General features: G+C 34.9%; 1 long non-coding RNA gene across 1 annotated transcript; it reads left to right on the forward strand.

Annotated features, from left to right (window-relative positions):
* The first annotated feature begins 12,315 nt into the window (after positions 1 to 12,315).
* On the forward strand, positions 12,316 to 16,475 carry LOC145958866 (uncharacterized). Its single transcript, XR_014434412.1, has 4 exons — positions 12,316 to 12,533; positions 12,601 to 12,768; positions 12,847 to 13,107; positions 13,203 to 16,475. It is a non-coding gene; the product is annotated as an uncharacterized LOC145958866 (long non-coding RNA).
* The last annotated feature ends 321 nt before the right edge of the window (positions 16,476 to 16,796 follow it).

Below are 16,796 nucleotides of genomic sequence, written 5' to 3' on the forward strand. Positions count from 1 at the left end.
GTGGAACGCACATATTCATATGGTTTTCATTTTTTTTATTTTCTTCAAAGAAGAAGCACCTGGGAATAACAATGATAATAATAATAAATAAAAAAAACTATACCATCTTGAACGCGACTCATAACAAACAAACATCATTGTTGCTCAGAAATCCGCCAGACCAAAGGCTTAATTAGTAGAGTGCTTCATTAAACGTGTGTGATTACTGACTGAAATTATCTAAAATTAATTAGCAAAAGTGATATGACTTATGAATCAAATGATTGCTAGGAGTTTAAAAAAAAAAGTTATAGTGGCCCGTTTCTTAATTATGTTCTCAATTCTCACGCCAATCGAGCACAACAAGAGGGACAGTGAATATCTGTATGATTCATGCACTTTTAATTTTTGTGTGATGATTCCAGGAATGTCTCTCTCTGATGGATCTTTGTTCATACTTCATGTTACATTTTTTAATTTGTCTACCATCCACATAAACTAAAGTATTCTCCCTAGGTTTAACTCCTATGTTACACAGTAGCTAGTAGTCACATGATTACATGTGATAATGTTTTTGGATCTTGCAGACCATTGTGATTTCAATCCACCCTTTGAAACTTGTGTCCGACCATTATTTTGGAGACTTGAGATAATGCCATTAAAGTTGGTGCAGCACGTGCTTAAGAAGATCAAAATTAATTAACTAGGGTATTCCTATAGTAAGCAGTGACATAGGAGAGGTTGGATTATGTTGATAAGAGTGGAAAATTGAGCTGAAAATGGTGGTGATTATAATTTGTCCTTGTTATTATTTGATGTCTAACAGCTTTAATAAATTAAATTTGTGAGTTTCCCTGATTGTGAATCACAAGGGGAACGTTTGTTTGTCCGGATTGTCCAAATGTGAAGCGAGGGTTTCAGGACCACCAAATGCAGAGTCCTCAGTTTCACATATCTGGTGTCTGTCCCTCGATCACAGATTAGATCCACTGGAGTATACAACTTTTTCCATTGAGTGTGGGCTGTTACATAATGCTTCATCATGAAATAACCAGTGGTCCCATTTCCATATACACTCTAACTCACTCTTTGTTCTTTGTGTGCTCGTTAACACATGATGTCACTCAATGTAAATTTGTTAAACCAAGTATTAATTACCTTTTCATTAAAGTTTATGTATTCTTGTTTCTGGATCTTGGATGCAAATCCAAACCATTGACTTTGGCTGAACTTTGTAAAATCTGTTTTCAATTGAATTAATTTTGTAAAATCGGTCCCACTTTCGTAATGTTTGTATGTTTATAAACTAAGAAGTAAACAAGTTTGTTGTAAAATTTAGTATAATTTTTTTTTATCACTTTTACGGTGTGTTTCTTTATGCTTGTAAAACGAAGTGTCACTTTGAAGCTACACAAAGTAACTTCTGCATCTATTAGACATTTGACATAAATATTGAGTCTAAATGTGTGTAAAGAATGCAAAACTAAACATCGGCTTAGTTAAACCGAGATTTAGAGATAAAAATTAGTTTTACTTAACAATAATCAAATGTTTGTATCTTTGTAAAAATCACGTTTAATGGGAGGCAAGATCAATTCTGATATTTGAGACTCCAAAACCGAAGACAAGGGCATCAACATTGTTCTTTACCAAATCCCAACTGCTATTGATTGTCAATTTTTTGAAACGATGATATATATTGTCCACTTAATTAAAATCATGCTGTACTCACTTTTACAACTTGTACAAACTGAATTTTATTTATTACAAGATGCATAAGGTATTAAGATTCAACGACTTCAATGTAACTACAGTTTGTTATCCAGTTTCAAGAAGAAGAAAAATTATGGTCGTAAAGATGGGAATATATTATTAAGTCTAAAGATCATGATGATCTTAATATTACATATGTTTCAGAGGAAATATTCTCACTATTTCTTTTTCTCTTCATTTATTTCATTAATAAAATTTAAAAGTATAAATCTCACTCTTCTTAAAGAAAGTATTAAATAAAAACAAATGCATTTAATACATTAAAACTATAAATGACATTTAATACTTATTTTACAAAGGAAGTTGGAAAATATGGTAAGATGATTTAGAATTATTCTCGATACCGACTAGGACTTTGGTAATATTGATCGGTAAAAATCCGACTGGACGAGTATAAATAACTCGAAGACCAAAACTCGTGATTGATCGGTAAAAATCCGACTGAGCGAGTATAAATAACTCGAAGACCAAAACTCGTGATTGATCGGTAAAAATCCGGTTGGGCGAGTATAAATAACTCGAAGACCAAAACTCGTGATTGATCGGTAAAAATCCGACTGGGCGAGTATAAATAACTCGAAAACCAAAACTCGTGATTGATCGGTAAAAATCCGACTGGGCGAGTATAAATAACTCGAAGACCAAAACTCGTGATTGATCGGTAAAAATCCAACTAGGCGAGTATAAATAACTCGAAGATCAAACTCGTGATTGATCGGTAAAAATCCGACTGGGCGAGTATAAATAATATGTTTTAACTTTGGGAACGTTGAAATTGTTGAGCTCGGCATATTGCCGACCATACTTGGAAGAACTTCAAGTATTGGCCGTCGTAAATGACCCCTTACTTATGGAGATCGGAATTTGGGTGATCACGCGGTGAAACGCCATTTTAACTTGGAAAAATTTCCATTTATTATTCAGGTCAGAATTTGGGGGATCACACGGTGAAACGCCATTTTAACTGAATTTTTAGTCACTATTCAAGTTGGAATTTGGGTGATCACGCGGTGAAACGCCATTTTAACTCGAAAAAATTTCCATTTATTATTCAGGTCGGAATTTGGGCGATCACGTGGTGAAACGCCATTTAACTTTGAAAATTGTTAGTCACTATTCAAGTCGGAATTTGGGCGATCACGCGGTGAAACGCCATTTTAACTTTGAAAATTTTTAGTCACTATTCAAGTCAGAATTTGGGCGATCACGTGGTGAAACGTCATTTTAACAGAAAATTTTCCATTTATTATTCTGGTCGGAATTTGGGCGATCACGCGGTAAAACGCCATTTTAACTTGGAAAAATTTTCATTTATTATTCAGGTCGGAATTTGGGCGATTACGTGGTGAAATGTCATTTTAGAAAATTTCATTCACTATTCAAGTCGAAATTTTGGCGATTGGACTTGCAAAAATTTAATTTTTTCCGCTTGTTATGAGAATCGGAATTCGGCCGACTGGTTTCGTAAGATCTAATTTTTTAACTCAGAAAATTTTTCACTGTTGCGCGAGACATAATTTGGGCGATTCGTTAGTCAAAATTGTTCCTACTTGGAAAATTTTTACAGATTTTGAATCGGAATTTCGACGACTTGATTTTAACCTCATGTTAATTTGGAAAAAAAAATTAGTCATTATGTTATTCGGGATTCGGGCGACTTGATTGTTTCATTTTAACTAAGAAAAAATTTCAGTCATTACTTTATTCGGAGTTTGGGCGACTTGATTTTAAGTCTCATTTTAACTTAGAAAAAATTTCAGTCATTACTTTATTCGGAGTTTGGGCGACTTGATTTTAAGTCTCATTTTAACCTAGAAAAAAATTTTAGTCATTACTTTATTCGGAGTTTGGGCGACTTGATTTTAAGTCTCATTTTAACTTGGAAAAATTTTAGTCATTATTTTATTCGGGATTTGGGTGACTTGATTGTTTCATTTTAACTTAGAAAAAATTTTAGTCATTACTTTATTCGGAGTTTGGGCGACTTGATTTTAAGTCTCATTTTAACTTGGAAAAATTTTAGTCATTATTTTATTCGGGATTTGGGCGACTTGATTGTTTCATTTTAACTTAGAAAAAATTTTAGTCATTACTTTATTCGGAGTTTGGGCGACTTGATTGTAAGTTTCATTTTAACTTAGAACAATTTCCTTACTTTTAATCGGAATTTCGGCGACTTGATTTTAAGGCACACAAGCAAGACTTAACGAAAGAAACATCAAATTTTCGAAACACCAAAGTCGACTAGTTACACACTTTAGTAAACCAAGAAAATTAAAAAACTAAACATAGGCAGAAGCTCATACAAAAAGTAACGAAGTTGCAGAATAGACTCAGTCGTCCTCGGGGGGGTCTACGAGTTGCCCATCAACGATCTCTTTGAAATAGCCAAGGCCTTCAAGGTCGAGATCGGCGTGCAAAAACTTCACTTAAGCAGTGGCACCATCAAAGCCTTGCACGAACTTCTTCAGTGAGTCCATTTTGACAATATGAAGGTCAGATTGCAACTTCTCAACTTTCGCCTTCATCACGGCCACTTCATTCTCAAAGACTTGAGCGGCGTCAGCACTTTTGTCTCGCGCTAGGCGAGCCTCTTCAAGATCCTTCTCCATCACTGACTTCTCGACCGCCCAAGTTTTCCGATCTTCCTCGAAGACACGTCGGTCCTCTAGCAATTTATCCTGCTCGTTGGCAACCCACTTTAAGTCAGCCTTACCTTTGTTGACATTCTCCTCAAGGGTACTGATTTTCTTCCCTTGCAACTTGATCTCTCTCGCCATCCCACGAATCTTGTCCTCGTTAATGAGGGACAAGGCCGAGAGGCGATTCGTCAGAGACTCCACACCTTTGGCAATAGAGAAGGCGCTCATCTTCTCTAGGTCGCCCCTGTCCCCTTCCAGCAGATCGGTCTGGCGAATGTGGGAGGAATGGTTGAACTTCTCATCCCAAAAAGAAGGGGCTCTCCCTTGTTCAGTTCCATGGTCCATAGGCTCCCAATTTTCACCTATGCACATGCTTATGGTTCGCTCCGCCGATTGAACCTCTGTGTCTTTCTCGGCCTCATCTCGCCCGATCTCGGTCTCCAGGTTCACGAGGGTAATAGGTACCTAGGTCTCCCGGTGACGCTTATGGGAGGTCTCGCCGAAAAAACCCTTCGGGAGGGAGCCTCCAGCGTCTCTCGCCTTTTCATCGATCACCACGGCCCCGACCTCCTTAGAGGCCTCTTGCAGTTTCCACAGTTTCCTCATTTCCCGATTGCTCATGCTGGCCATGTTCTCTACATCAATGTACACATTAGTGAGAAACAAATATAAACAGCATAAGTTAAACAATTCATAAGGTGATCGGCGAGAGACCAATTACCTATATAGATTTTCAGTTCATTAGGCCTATTTTCTAAGTCAAAGAGTTTGATGGTATTGAAAATAGTTTTGAGATCCTCAAGTTTTCTAATCTCCTCCTGATCTATCTCGGAAAAATTCTTGGCTTGAAGTCCACCGTAGGTCACTGTTTGTTGACTCCAATATAGGGGGTATCCTTCAAGAATGCTCTCATTACCCGGGGTACAACAGACTCGAAAATAAGACTTTTTAAAGTCCTTATAGGACGATTAAAATAACGTTAGGAGTCCCCGACCAGTAACCCCATGGACCGATACCCAACTACTGCGTTTGCTTGTACGACTCTCAAAGAAGTAAAAGAATTTCTCAGAGGTCGGGATAATACCTAGACCTTTACATAAAACCTCGAATCCACGCACAAAGGCCCAACTATTTGGGTGAAACTGAGTAGGGGCGACATTCAATGATTGAAGTACTCCTTTCTCGCAATCGGTCAAAGGCCACCTCACTTTGAGTTTGGAAATTAAAGTGGCATAGAAAAAGGTGAAGCGCTCGGTAGGACTCCCCCTAATGCACACAGGCTCGTTGTCTATGCAAGGCTCACAAATAATAATATTATCCCCATCACCACAAACTACATGTTCCCTACAAAATCTATCCATGGCGGCCCAAGAACTTATGGAAGACTCACAACGGAGCACATCGTCCCTAACCCACTTATAGGTTTCTCCATAATTTACTGACGCCATTTTAACAAATATTTCTAACTTAAGGGGGAAGCGAAATTTCTCTATAAACACAAAGGGCCAAATGGTTTAGATAGGCGTACCTAAAGCCACAAAACAACCCTTCCTCGCTCAACAAAGGCCACCGGAACTCCGTAGACCGCCGCGGACTGCCGGAATATACCGAGGAAAAAAAACGCACCACTGAGACAAAACGCCAAAGGGGGAAAAGGAAAAATCAAACATTTTGAACCCCCAGCATGCCTATATTTATAAGCAGCAAGAGGTGTATGTGAGAAGCCACGCCAAAACGCTGCGTCTTGAGAGAAAGGGTGCGTTAAAGCTCAAGCAGCGCGCGTGGAACGTTGCAACTTCTGACATTAAAAGACCCTAGCATTAACTCCCTCCATACGTTTACGACACGTGGTAGAGGGGTCATTTAATGCCCTGACACGACGGCGTTGTAATAAATGGCCTCCCCTCCTTCCAAGAATGGGAAAAGCCAGTGTACTAGGGGGACTCAAGAGGAAAAGGATTGCTAGGGTTCAAAAATTCCCCTTAGGAATGACTAATCAAGCGTACACTCTCGGTCGAAGCGAGCTCGGTAGGAATCTGATCGGGGCCCATCTCAGGCATGGCTAAGCTCTTTCGCCTTAATGGCTTAGGGCTGGAAGGCAAGTGGACCGTCCAGGTCGGAATACCTCTGACACATGTATCGGCCAGTTCCCGAGGCAGCTCAAAGGAACAGTCGCTTTAGCCCTTTCGCCTTATAGACTCAGGGCTGGAAGGCAAGTGGACCTTCCAGGTTGGAATACCTCCGACACATGTCTCGGCCAGTTCCTGAGGCAGCTCAAAGGAGCAGTCACTTCAGCCCTTTCGCCTTATAGGCTCAGGGCTGGAAGGCAAGTGGACCGTCCAGGTCGGGATCCGACCTGACTTCTCTACTTGTGAGTTGTGACAGGCCGAGTACAACCTCGGCCGACCCCCACTGAGGATCATTCGGTCCATACCCGACTTGGCCTATCTGCGTAGGCCTGGTCACCCCAATTCCGATCATTCTTGCCAAGGGAGGCCCACTCGGTCATTACCCGATCGGGCCCCTCGGCTCGGATCTGGTCAGTCAGGGTCTGATCCGAAATCCCCCATGTTTGCAAAATGCCCCCTGAATAAAAACAGTTAAGGAAATCCCTACGTTCTCGGGGCCTAAGGCCCATAGACAAGAAAGTATAAAACCTAAAACCCTAAGGCTAAGAAGGCAGATTACACTTTTGAATGCTTTGGCTTTGAGGCTTGACCTGGGCAGAAACCCTAGTCCACCCTTTGGCCGGAACACTTTTCAAAATTATATATATTATTAGTATATATTAAATTTGTTATTAGTATTATTGCATGTCTTTGTATTGTCCCGTGCATGTTGATCCCATGAATTCAAAGAAGTAGTTTTGTAAGATTTTGTAATTCTGACGAACTATTGACAGTGTTAGTGACGAACGTTCAAAGTGTATTTTTTGATCGATTGATATTTGTCTATATATATTTTGAAAGTCATTACATTTGTCGTTCTCTAAAAATATGTGACTAATGTCGAAAATCTTAAATTACTTAATAGTCAGTTCTTTAGCAACTTGGTGATTTAGATAACACCTTATAATCATTTTTTAGTGCCATCATAATCACTTTGAAGACAAAAGATGATGCATTTTGAAATTAGAGAGGCTAAAATAGAAAGAAAAAAAAATTAGAGTGACAAAAAATGTGCTCTCTCACGATTTCTCTTCTCTTTTTTGTCTGTGGTAGTCTTCGGTGAGTACCTATTTAGTTTATTTTTCCTTTTGCAGATATTATGAAAATTAGTTTTGTAATGTATAAAAAATAATTACATGACGAAAACTACCTTTTATAATATATCATAACTTTCCAAAAATATGTTTTGGAAATTAGTTTCTGAAAAAAAAAATTGTAAAAAAAATATAAAAACTAGTGAAGGTGCAAATAGAATTCTACCTACTTTTTCTATTAAATTGGGCTTTAGTAATTGCATAAAGCAGTGCTTCGGGTTGCAAGATACGTACTAGTCCAACTTTCTCACTGAGAGAAATGAAAGAGGAAAGACTGTTCTTTGAAATCCTGTTTTCTCGATCTAAAAATAAAAAAGGAATTTGTTATTAATTTCACCATTTATTTGTTCCAGAACTAATCTGAGTACTGTGTAATCAATGTAAATTGCTTGTGCGGCAAACGTTACATGCGTTAGTATGAGATATTTTATTATTTATATCATAACGATAAAGATGATTATTGTATCGAAAATGATGAGATTAATGGATAACATCAAAGAGTTTTTTGATCAAAGACGGTATAAACTTGTAAAAGAAGAAAATTATAATAGAAGTATAAAGATTCTTGATGGGCCTAATATATAAACTTAGGTTCAATAAAATTAGTATAAATATTAATAAAATATATTATTAATATTTATTACAATATTAATTGTTTGAAATTGTTTAGAATTAAAGATTAATTTGAACGTCACAATGTTTTTTTATCTATTCTTTTATTTATTTATTTTTGCACAAATAAATTTAAGAGATAGCAATCCAGAAAAGACAAAACTATTCAGACATAGATTTGAAATGAGGAGATTACAGATGTACCCTATGTAATTATAGTTATGATCCAAATAAAATCTATCATGAACATCTATAGATTGCAATCATATAGTTCCTATATTCTTTTTACAAGAAAAAAATGAATAGCATTTGATTTATAATAAGAGAGATAATATAAGTAAGAATTAAATCAAAGATATAGTGACTAGCAAAAGAACTAGATACTCTAACTAAATAGTAAATAATCTGATTTGCTTGTCTCCTAATATAATTGATCGCAAAATTTTGATTACTGGAAAGAAGTGCTCTGTAACAAGCAAGGTTAAGGCCAACTTTGATTTGGATTCAAGGGGCTCCATCCAAGTTGTCCACAACAAGTTTATAATCAATCTCAAAGGTGACGTTTTAAAGCTGAAGATCATGGATCCAGATTAAAGCTTCCAAGAGGCTTTTGGCCTCTACCTCTTGAGGTGATGGAAGGCCAAGGTGTAGAATGGTCTTAGTTGTCACAAAATAACCAATTTCATCTCAAATGCATATGCCAATACCAATACTTGACAAGTCAGGGATGAACGCAACATCCACATTACACTTGAGGTTGCTTGACCATTAGTTGGTATAATAATCATCTTTATCATTATGATATAGTGACTAGCAAAGGAATTAGGATTTGAGTAAACTAGTGAGTTAACATTAAAATTAAATGCGAAAGAAGATTTGAGTGATTAAATGTATGAGAATGACGTTCAATGAAATCTAATCATAACATTCACATACTATTTTTATTTCTAATCTAAATCATCTTCTATTTGATAAAATACCAAAAAAAAATTGTACCCTCCACACCAAGTCAGTAACATCGGATGCACGACATCGTATCAGCCTTGGTCGTCGAGATCACCTCGACCTCAAATCATTCAATCACATTGGCCAAAAGATTAAGCCATTCCCTAACTAATAAGATAAAAAGATAAGTACGCAATCTTATCTTGATTGACGAGATATTTGCATAAAGAGAGAATAACCCTAATCAATATTAAGGTACACTAGTGCAAAAATAGCTTTTAAGATCGGGGTTTTAAAATCGGTTAAGGGGGAACCGATTTTAAAAGAGAGGCGGTGGCATTTTTGTAATTAAAATCACCACTTTTAAAATCGGTTAAAATTTAACCGATTTTAAATGGTATTTTAAAATCGGTTCTTATTTAACCGATTTTAAAAGGTGCCTTTATTACTACATTTAAAATCGGTTGTTTTAGAATCGATTTTGTATATAGTATACAAAATCGGTTCTAAAATAATGGGTAATAATGGATTTTAAATGTTGGGACAAATTTAAATGTTTCTAAAACTTTACAACGACTAGCTCAAGGACCTAACTTTGATGTGTTTACTTTCTGTGGATATGACATTAACAATTACTCATTTTATACAAAGGCACAAGATGACAAAAGTACTATGCAAAATAGTGGTGTTATGATAGTTGCTCAATCTATGCATTTTTCAACCAGCAATGATAAGAACCCCATCACAGCATCCATGTGTTATTTTGGATTTATTGAAGACATATGGAAGGTTGATTATGGTCCATTCCGAGTACCTGTATTTAAATGCAAGTGGGTTGATAGTAACAATGGTGTCAAAATTGATGAACTTGGATTTACCTTGGTTGACCTCAATAAAGTTGGTTATAAGGAAGAGCCTTTTATCATGGCTATGCAAGTAAAGCAAGTATTTTATGTCACTGATCCATCTAACAATAGGTGGTCAATTGTTCTACAAGGTAAGAGTAATAATATAGGTGATGAATTTGGAGATTCAATTGATATTATGGATACTCCTTCTTTGTCCAAACGGGTGCCAACTATTAATGAAGAAGATGATGTTGATAATGTACATGCCACTCGTGATGATCATCAGGAAGGAATATGGGAGAACATTCAAACTTGATCATATTTCCAAAATAGGTTATTATAGTTTTTTTTTGTTAGTTACTTCTATTTATACTTTTATTTTTGTTATCACTTTAAGTATTATTTATTATAAATTTAATCTTATACTAATGACTTGTAATTTATTTTGTTTCTGTCAACAGATAAATATGGATGAACATCAAGACTCTCCTTTAGACTCTACACAGACTACAGCCAAGAAGAAAGTCAGAGGTCCCACTAGAATGAAGAATGTCACATCCAAACGCCTTCATGAGGAGAGATTGCATGTTGATATTGATGAGATAACTAAGAGACCTACGGGAGACTCAGCTACCCAATTTATGAGTACCATGGGGGTTCTTGCTAGAACCAAGGTTTCTATTTTATTGCCTAGTTGGGATCATGTAGAGGAGGTTGTCAAGAACCATATTTGGGCAGATATTACAGTAAAATTTCATTTATACTCAACATTTTTCATTATTAAACTTCATTAGGATATAACATGTACTAACTCATTGTTATCATAAATGTAGGAAACTTGGGACATTCCTAGGACAGAGGATATGAGAAGGAAAACCCTCTCTATTGTGGCTGAGAGGTGGAGGGCATATAAGACCAGCCTCACAAACAATTACACTTTTGGAAAAAAGAAAGGTGAATTTCCTGGTTATAAGAACCCCACCATAGATCAAGAGACATGGAATGCATTTGTAGAGTCTAGAATGACTAAAGAGTTTTTGGTAAGTTAGGATTACATGCATTGTTATTTGTATTATTCAGAATATTATGTTTTTACTTTTAATCTCATTATATGGTACTTTTGTAGGAGAAAAGAAAGAAGGCACAAGAGATTCAGGCAAACAATGACACCATTGTTGTGATGTCTCATGGGGGTTATCCATGGCTTAAGAAAAAGTTGATGAAAGAGAAGGCTATGAAGCGTCAAGCTAGCCAAGATGAGACTACAGTTAGTGGTCCTCCTTCTCCACCCATACGCCATGAATTATGGAAGCATGGTCTCATAAAAAAAACGGGCGAGTTTACAACTGAGACAGCAAAAGAGATTGCTAACAAGATAGTAAGTATAATTGTTTTGTACATATGATGCTAATTAAGATATGGATCAATAGATGTTTATTAAATTGTTTTTGTGTCTTGTATTGTAGGATATATTGGAACAACAGTCCACAGAGGGATCTTTTGTTTCCCATGGACGCCAGGATATACTCACGGTTGCAATTGGAAAGCCTGAGCACCCAGGTCGGGTTCGAGCTGCTGGTGGAGATCATAGTTTACAAACCTACTTTGGATCACGCTCATCTTCACAGACATCTGGCACGGTGGACCAGTTAGTGGAACTAAAGGTCTCTCAAGTTATAGCAACTTATGAGAAAAAATTTAGTAAGATGCAAGAGGAGATTCATAAGCGGCTACAAGAGGACATGCAAAGGCAACTACAAGAGCATATGCAATCACTCAGCCAACAATTTCAACAAAGTACTCCAATAGTAGAACCATTTATTGCACGTGTGAGTACAAAGGGATCATGTGCTTCTATTGATCCCCCTGTTACTGCCACTGGCCCGGGTACATCTAATAAATGTGAGTTGTTTGTGGATGGATCACTCGATCCTGTGGATATAGGGCAGATTCACATATTAGGGTCCACTGTACACCATCAAGTCATGGGAGATGATATGGTTAGGGTTTCAGTGTTGGATGTGAGACAACCAGAGGCTAGAGTTCCTGTGCCCACAGAAGAGGTTCAGACAATGGGACAAGCCTTGAACACCTTCCTTCAGTGGCCTTATAAGTTAGTAAAGGTGATATCTACGAAGGTATGTTATTTAAATAATATTTAATTTTAAGTTGGTGTAATTTTATTATAATATTGTATAATATTAGCTTTGTACTTTGTGGAGTAGGATATTGTTACCTCACCAAGGGGTAAAGGGACGGTCATTGTTACCCTTCTAGAAATCTTCCTCCAATAAAAAGGCTATGGAGATTAGTTGCAGATATGGAAGATGAGCAACCCAAACAACTCTCTTGACCTCCTGAAGTGTTTAACATGTCTAGTAAAGTACCTCTATATATAAGTCAGAGTGATATATCAGAGATTACAAATGGTCATTGTATGCTAAACATATCAATTTTGCAGTTATGGTTGTTGTAAGTATTTAAATTATTTGTAATTATATTTTGTTGATTTTTTCTAACATTGTTTCTAATGTTGTAGATTTATCCATAAATTGAGCGTGGATAAGGGAAATGATCACATATATGGATTTTTGGAGCCTGAGTCAATCCAAAAAAGTGGGAACAAAGTCGAAGAAATACAAGCTTACATTCAAAATTGGATGTTCGACTCAAATAAAAAAGTTTACTTGGCCCCTTATTTTTCTGAGTAAGTTTAATTTTATATAATTAAATATAATTTTTTATAAAAACTATTTTTTCTATTACTCATAATTTCTTAATGCAGTGCTCATTGGCAACTTTTAGTTATTTGTCCTATGGACAACATAGCTGTATGCATTTGCTCGTTGCATAAACCTCCTCCTATGGATTTTAGACAATTATTAGATAGGTAAATTGTTTAAAAATATCTAATTTCTTTTATTAATTATCATTACATTTGACTTTACACTAATCATAATGTCATTTTATCATTAGGGCCATGGAAGGATACCATATACTTAAGGGTTCAAAGATGAAGAAAAAAATGAGTTGGGTCTCTCCTAAAGTAAGATTTTAATTCTAGCAATGATATTTTTTTAAGTAATTTAGTAATTTTTTAATTACTATTCTATTGAAATTGATTTTATATTCTTTTTGTAGTCTCATAAACAAAAAGGAAATTATGAGTGCGGATACTATGTAATAAAGACAATGCATACTATTGTCGATTCACAAATAGTATCTAGGTGGACTCAAGTAAGTTTTACAATTTTGAAGTTTTTGTTTTAAGTTCTCATTCTATATATTTTATGAATTATTACTAATTATTTTAATTTTTCTTAACAGATATTTATAGATCGATCACCATTACTGCTAGAAGACATAAACATCATTAGGGAGCAATGGGCCACATTTTTTATTGACCATTACTTTAACTAGTTTGGGCTTATGTTTTATAGTATTGTTTTAACTAGTTAGAACTTACATTTCATTGAGCAATGTAGTTCATTTATGTATTAGATGTATTTAAAACTATTCAATTATATATATGATTAACATTTATCATCTTGTCATTTGTATGCGATTTGTGCTTCATTGAGAAAATATTTTGAACTGTCTGGTTTTTCTGCAGGTTTTTTGTTCTGAGGTGCTCCCAAAACAAGTTAAACATACAAAAAAAATCACTACTTTTAAGATCGGTTATGCCATAACCGATTTTAAAAGTAGACTTTTAAAATCGGTTACGCAACAACCGATCTTAAAAGTCTTGACTTTTAAGATCGGTTTGACTTTTAAGATTAGTTATAATAGCAACCGATTTTAAAAGTAGACTTTTAAGATCGGTTGTTATTATAACCAATCTTAAAAGTCAGTTATAAAGCAACCGATCTTAAAAGTCTACTTTTAAAATCGGTTAGTAACCGATTTTAAAAGTCTACTTTTTCAAAATCGGCTCTTTTAAAATCGGTTCCATAACTAATTTTAAAAGTCCAAAATAACCGATTTTAAAAGCTTTTTTTCCACTAGTGGTACGTGCACTATATATATGAGACACTCACATTTGTCAAAATTAACTTAAGTATTAGAGTCTCTTTTGCAGGTATCACCTCCACCTTGGGGCATCCAACCCGCGAAAGTAGAATAGATTCACCAATCCCGCCGAAGAGGTCATCATTAGGCCAACTTCAAGTGAGAATAACCCTAATCAATATCAAGGTACGTGCACTATATATATGAGACACTCACATTTGTCAAAATTAACTTAAGCATTGGAGTCTCTTTTGCAGGTATCACCTCCACCTTGGGGCATCCACCAACCCGCGAAAGTAGAATAGATTCACTAATCCCGCCGAAGAGGTCATCATTGGGCCAACTTCAATGAGAACAAAACTTTTCCTTTCTTTTGCATGGTTTTTATTTGTTTTACATACCAACATTATTTAATAAAAATATTCTTTTATCTAATTTAGTTATTAATTGCACTTATTACCATATATTACATATGTCTCTTGAAAAAAAGATAATTATTCACTATAAACCACTTGTAAGATTGATACGCTTGTCATAATTGCCTAACATGTTTTAAATGAGAGTGTCACCATCTATGAAATGACAGAGTGGGATGGTTAGGATTTGGTTGGCATTCCTCGGATTAAAAATGGTGTGAAAATGAGTTGAGAATTCCATATAATTGCTGGTGGTCAATTAAGTCATGCACTGACATGTTTTCAAGACTAATTCTTGGACAGGTTGAGATGAAGGGGGTGTTTGAAGCTCTCAACCAAATTTTAAAAAGTAAGATTCAAAAATATGAAGAAAAAAATTGTAAAAAAAAAATACAAAAAAATCACACTTCCTCTCTATTTTAAGTTATCATAATCTGCAAGCTCTTGCCATTTTTTTGGGAATAATACCATTCAATTAATTCCTAGAATGCAATATATCAAAATAAAAACTACTTTTCTTCTTCTTTATAATTTATCAATTTTAAATTCTAATTCTAATTTTGTTATTTTTTTAACAAGGTCAATTTGGTTCACTTCAAGTTGAGTAAGTTGGGTAAAGATAATTGATTGACATTGTTTCAACCCAATTAATCTGTCAGCAATTATGAGTAACAAAAGACATTTGTTTCATGATATATACACCTCCTTTTCTCTATAAGTACACCTCCTTTTAAAAAAGATTAATTTTTTAAAAATATTTCTAATTTTTTTTAAAAATTTTTAATTTTACATCCACAACATTTAATTTTAGTACTTTTTTTTCACACATCATTGCTCTTTTTTTCAAATTTTACATACACTCTCCTTTACCTTTTTTTCACCTCACCTATTTTGATAGCATGTGAAAACTAAAAGAGAAAAAAAAAGTGTGTGAAATAAAAGAAGAAAGTAGAAAATTAAAAGTTGGAGGTGTAAAATTTAAAAAATTAAAAAAAATTATAATTTTTTTTAAAAAAAATAAAGGAGGTGTACTTATAAAAAAAAAGGAGGTGTATATATCATGAGCCAAGACATTTTGACTTTGATTCTTTTCATTTGGGCTGAGCCCAACTCTGATCCGCCATAGGCCCTATTTATCATGTCTATAACGGATTCTTGCAACTGTTTGTCCAACTCCAAAACAAGCCTAGTCCAGTTTTTATATTTAAGCTCATCATATGTGTATATCTATAGTATATATAAATGAAATAAGTTTTATGGTAATTATTTTCCCTAAAACTCCCCTCCTACATATTTTCATATCTAAATTTTATAAAATAAAATAAATTATTTTAATTATTATTCAACCACTACTATATACAAGTTAATTTTTTGCAATTTTATTTTAATCTTATAAAGAGAATAACTTCTTCCTTCCAAAAACTAAACTCTTCTCTCAATTTTTTTTTTGTCAAAAATTGACTTTAGAATTTTATGTTAATTAAATCATAAATATGAGTAATAATTGTGCTACTTTAGTTAATATTATAGTTGAAGAGGCAAATGTGCAGCAAGATTTTGATTGTTACCATATACACAGAGAAGCTAAACAAGCAGCTGATGTTTTAGCAAACATGAGTTTAATTTAGTTTGATTGAGGGGCTGCATTTGTCTGAGCAACCTCCAGCTAGGATTTATGTTTCTTTAATTTTTGACTCTTCAGCAGTGTCATTTTATCGTGGTATGTAGTATATGGAGTGTTAGAGAAGAAATCAGTAATGAGCTTGGATTTAAGAGAACGAAGGATTTAGGTAAATACCTTGGAGTCCCTCTTCATTACCAGCGGGTTAGTAAAGCAACTCGTAGGAATATTATTATGAAAGCCAACCAACGCTTGAGTAGTCGGAAAAGGAGGAATTTATCTATGATGGGGCGCGTGACACTTTTAAATTAGTGATGAGTGTTTTTCTCATGCTGACTGTTGAGTTTAGTACGTGAATAATTGGTAGATGACTCTTTTTAATGATTTAGGATAAGTGGTCGTTTTTAAAGATTTAACATATCTATAATATTATTTTAAAATATTGAATTTGAACCTAATTCAATCGTACAAAATCTACTTGTAAAATGAGAGTTACTTTCTATTTATATATTATTTAATTACTTAATTTTTAATCGCCGTAACACTTGAATTTTTTCCAATAGGATATTTAAGTTCTAGACTAAACTTTAGAGCATGTGATTTGGCGTATTTGGGATGGAAAAACTATCAAATTATGGAAGGACCGGTGGTTGGATGACTTCCTTAATTTGCTTCAAATTGCACCAG

Source organism: Cajanus cajan, chromosome 6 (genome assembly GCF_000230855.2).
Source record: "Cajanus cajan strain Asha chromosome 6, NIPB_CcT2T_4, whole genome shotgun sequence".
Lineage (NCBI taxonomy): Eukaryota > Viridiplantae > Streptophyta > Magnoliopsida > Fabales > Fabaceae > Cajanus > Cajanus cajan.